This window comes from Schistocerca nitens, chromosome 7 (genome assembly GCF_023898315.1).
Source record: "Schistocerca nitens isolate TAMUIC-IGC-003100 chromosome 7, iqSchNite1.1, whole genome shotgun sequence".
Classification (NCBI taxonomy): Eukaryota; Metazoa; Arthropoda; class Insecta; order Orthoptera; family Acrididae; genus Schistocerca; species Schistocerca nitens.
Window position 1 is genome coordinate 535,347,938 of NC_064620.1, and position 4,923 is coordinate 535,352,860.

The 4,923-nt window shown below is 40.9% G+C and overlaps 1 pseudogene; it reads right to left on the minus strand.

Moving 5' to 3' along the window:
- Positions 1–3,883: 3,883 nt before the first annotated feature.
- LOC126195924 (5S ribosomal RNA) lies at positions 3,884–4,001 on the minus strand (annotated as a pseudogene).
- Between the last annotated feature and the right edge of the window lie 922 nt (positions 4,002–4,923).

Here is a 4,923-nt window from a genome sequence, read left to right on the forward strand (position 1 = left end):
TAACTAATGGAATACATCGAGAAAGTTCAAAGAAGGGCAGAACGTTTTGTATTATTAAAAAATATGGGAGGTAGTGTCACGGACATGGTAAAGATTTATGGTGAACATAATTAAAACAAAGTGGTTTCTCCTAGCGGCAGGATATTCTCACGAAATTTCAAGTACCAACTTTCTCCTTCGAATGTAAAAATATTTTTGATGACGCAGTCCTACAGAGGGAGAAAAGATCATCATAGTAAAATAGGAAATCAGAGCTCGCACGGAAACGTATAGGTGTTCGTTTTTTCCTCGCGATATTCTAGCCTGGAATAATAGAATTACTGTGAACGTGGTTTGGTGAACATTCAACCAGGCACTTACGTGTAGTGTAGTTTGCAGAGTAGCCATGTAGATGTACATGTAGACGGCAAAGCGAAGTAGTAGCCGTATGTATGGCAGCTATTTGAGGAAATGAATATTAAGTTATTGATATGGATCGAAATCGGAAATTTCAAGAATATTTGTGTTGCAGTCGAAATAGCTGCTATATATGCGAAACAAGTGTATAGAACAAGCGCATGTATTGTATATCTACACAGGTAAATGTGACCAATGGTTGGATTTTTTTTCTTCTAAACACTACTTTTGGAGCCTTTTGAGAATTATTTTCCGATAAGGCACGCAAGGATGACTTTTATTTCAATGTGTGATTCAAGCCAGTGTGCTGCAAAAATGAATTTGTCACTTTTACATGTCCTACATGAAAATGAACCTACATGGGAAAAAAGTTAATGTAAGGAAAGAAAGAAACATTTCACAAGAAGCTGATCGCAGTTACCGGTATTTTCACCCAAATAAAGAGTGACTGTTTAGGTCAGAGAATCAAAGAGCTCTCAGCCAGAAACAAGAAATGAGATATCGATTGACTGCTTGCTTCTGACCTGTGAGCTGTATTCAATTAAAGTTAAACAAAAAGTTTGAGTTATTAACAAACAGAATGTTTTCATTTGTTTGCATATCTACTTTTAACCGTATTTCTGTAGACTGCGATAAATTCTTATGCAAGATATATTCTTGTACAAGTATTTAAGGCACACAACAATATAGTGTCATTTGGTTTCAGTTACACCTGACATAATTTTGTACATGTAAACCTACGATTTGAGTTCAATATCACTGCTACACTGCTACTGTCGAGACTTCATATAATTCTCTCCTCCTCACCGCCCCTCCCCCTCCATCTGTGAGTAGCACTGCTGATTTTCGATGACGTAATGTTTTGTATAACTTTACGTATTTTTCGAATGATCACTGCCACAAGCGTGTCTGAAACTTAAATTACATAATGTCGTCATGAATCATGTGTATTAAATACCATAAAAAGACAAATGAATTGTTTCGGATGCCAGATTAAACACCTTTCAGCCGTCTAGTTCCAGACTTATTCTATTGAGCTAATAGGTTCGGCTATCTATTACGCTATATTCAGGCCCCTGACCGACGTACAGGAAGATTCCACCACGGTTCTGATAAAAACAGGGCCAAAATATTAATATTAGCAGGTTTCTGCATGCTATATCTGTGTGGACATACATATGCTAAAACTATATGGACATACAAAGACTTAATTGTTTATCAAATACCAGTACATTAACTTCAATTGCCGGCCGGAGTGGCCGAGCGGTTGTAGGCGCTTCAGTCTGGAACCGCGCGACCGGTCCGGACGCAGATTCGAATCCTGCCTCGGGCATGGATGTGTGTGATCTCCTTACGTTAGTTAGGTTTAAGTAGTTCTAAGTTCTAGGGGACTGATGACCTGAGAAGTTAAGTCCCGTAGTGCTCAGAGCCATTTGAACCATTTTTAACTTGAGTTACATTTCTGAATAGCCCAGTTCTATTATATATTTTTGCGACAAAGCCACTTGATCGTTCTTAGATGTAATGACACGGTTACATTTTTGTCTCGGGCAACAACATATCCCGTAAGAACCAAAGTGTGTGTAGCGAACATCCATGTGCTCATTTCAGTACTAACCGATAAACTGTAAGCAAACTAGGTCCACTGTGAATTAGACGTTACAAAACCAGATTGAAATTCCGCTCATGGCTTCTTATATGCAGAAAATATAAATCCTAATGTTTGGTAAATAATGCATGAGGAATACCGTACTATTTGTGAAAAATTCAGCATGAAAATTTCAAGTACTAAAACTGGGTGTCACTAAAATTGTAAAAGTAAACGAAAATGTACACATTAATTTCCCTAATACATTGAGAACTAACGCCATGAAGCTGCATTTTAAGTGAACTTTTTTTACCTAATGTACTGCGATATCGTACCTAGAAAAATGGGCATCATTAGAATGTTTTTTGCCTTCTGGATAACAAAGTACAGCATGTGAAAAAAAAATCTGGAAACTTTAAGAGCCTGTCAGCCCATTAAACGCCTGTGATCCAGTTACATTTTTGCGGTTGTTTTCGAAAATTGACTCAAAATACTGTAGGTTCATGTGATGTTCTTGGCCCATCCTCGACTCCATTGACGTTCTACCATTCACAACCACCATCTCCGTCCTCCCCCGTCACTGAATTAGTTTTTAAGAGACGTTAACGACAAACCAGTGCATACTTACACGACACTTCTCTACAGAGAAGGGATGGATTCATAGACCATGATTACCAAGTACTTGAATCTTACCAGTCATAACCTGAAATGTTTATCCCCAAATAATATGAAATGAAATGAGCGTATGACATCGTTGGCCGGGAGGCCCCATCCGGGGAAGTTCGGCCGCCAAGTGCAAGTCTTAATTCAGTCGACGCCACATTGGGCGACTTGAGGCCGATGAGGAGGATGAAATGATGATGAGGACAACACAACACCCAATCCCCGAGGGGAAGAAATCTCTAACCCGGTCGGGAATCAAACCCGGGCCAGCTTGCATGGGAGGCGCGCACGTTACCACACAGATAAGCAGGCGGACCCCAAGTAATATATTCCCGTGCCAACAACAACAACAACAGATGATTTCTAATCCTTATACAATGAAATGTTTGAAGTTTCCCTTAGTGATAGCCATTACGTTTTTAAATCTATTCGCTCTTGAATCTCTAGACAATGAAATAATATTTCAGGATCATTATTGAAGAAGACAATAAAATTGTCCCAAAATATGCCCTACGCGTTTCAAATATAAGACGCCATACCAGAACGTCGTGTGGAGGGCAGTGTATGTTTGGGGAAATCAGTACCGCGAAAATTATAAGGTGTGACAACTTTCGTTGTATCCTTCAGATTTCCTTAAGAAAATCCAGGTAGAGAAAAAAGTGGAAGTAACCGAGGAGGAGTACAACAGAGGTGATACTTCCATGGGGTGGTAAGCAATCTAAATTTCTTGAGAGATTTTCCGGCCACGGCAGTCCCAGTTGGCAACCGTCGGTCCATTAATCTTCAGGCCCAAGGACAATGCCATCACGTAAAATCGTGACCAGCTGAATAATTCGGTGTTTAAGATTTGTGAGAAACGTTGGTGATTTCTGCTAGCCTAAATACAGTTCAAAATAATCCTTTGAATATAGAGCCAATAATCCGTTCCTAATAAGGTACAGATATTACTTAACTGTTGTAACCGTTCCGTTACATACCACGATGATGCGCTTGTTGTGGAGACGTGTCATTCCCCTTGAAGTAAAAAACTCCTCCCGAACAGGCCATGAAGGCCCAACGATACTGACCGGCCGCCGTGTCATCCTCAACCCATAGGCTTCACTGGATGGGGATATGGTGGGTCATGTGTTCAGCCCACCGCTCTCTCGGCCGTATGTCAGTTTCCGGGACCGGAGCCGCTACTTCTCAATCAAGTAGCTCCTCAGTTTGTCTCACAAAGGCTGAGTGCACCCCGCTTGCCAACAGCTCTCGGCAGACCGGATGGTCACCCATCCAAGTGCTAGCCCTGCCCGACAGCGCTTAACTTCGGTGATCTGACGGGAACCGGTGTTACCACTGCGGCAAGGCCGTTGTCCTTTGAAGTAAGATAGAAACGAAATTGGATATACCGTATTGTAGTGCCTAAGTTGTTAAGAAGAACGAAGCAGTGCTCCATCGGACAAGCGTGAATGAAGTGTATTTACATTTGCAAATACGAACAACCGTTGGCAGTAGAAAGGAATGATTATATAGAAAATTTGTGCTGGACTGGGACTCGAACCCAGGTTTCCCGCTTTAAGCGAGAGGTCGCTTTAACCACTTTGGCTATCCGCGCACGAGTCACGACCAGAGCCAAACTTCCATATGTCGTAGTTACTACGTCACAACCTCTACTGGTAGACACGTTATGTAATTCCCTACAGGGGAGGACATTTTACTTGAAAGGCACTGCCTGCTATCGGCGGATAAATACGGAATTGTAATGCCTGTTAAGAGGAACATTGCACCGTACTCTTAACAAGGACGTATTACAACATAGCAAAGATTCAAACAACAGATCATAACAAGAGAACACTAATTAGCTAGAGTATTTTGCTTTAAGGCTGTATCTTGTGAAGTGAAAAAAGCACGGCTGATTATGTTGACACAAGAGGGGTTTGTACCGATGGTTTCTTACGCCGTTCCCTATGTACGCAAAGGACGCCACATTTCTACTAAATAACAACATATTTAAAAACGCTAACAGATAAGTTGGTGTTCCTGACCGTTGTCCGGTTGTGTCTAAATGTTAACGTCGATTGGGACTTACGGTGTGATGAACTGTCATTGGCACTATCCATACTAGAATATCCAAAGGCTGAATGGACCATTGTAATTGGAAATCATTTGAAGGGTGTCCGTTACATTTTATCATCTCGAAAAAGTAATTTTACGCAAATTTTCTTTTTTTCCTGAATGAAACTTCCATTCTGCAACGGAGTGTGTGCTGACATAAAACCTCCTGGCAGATTATAACT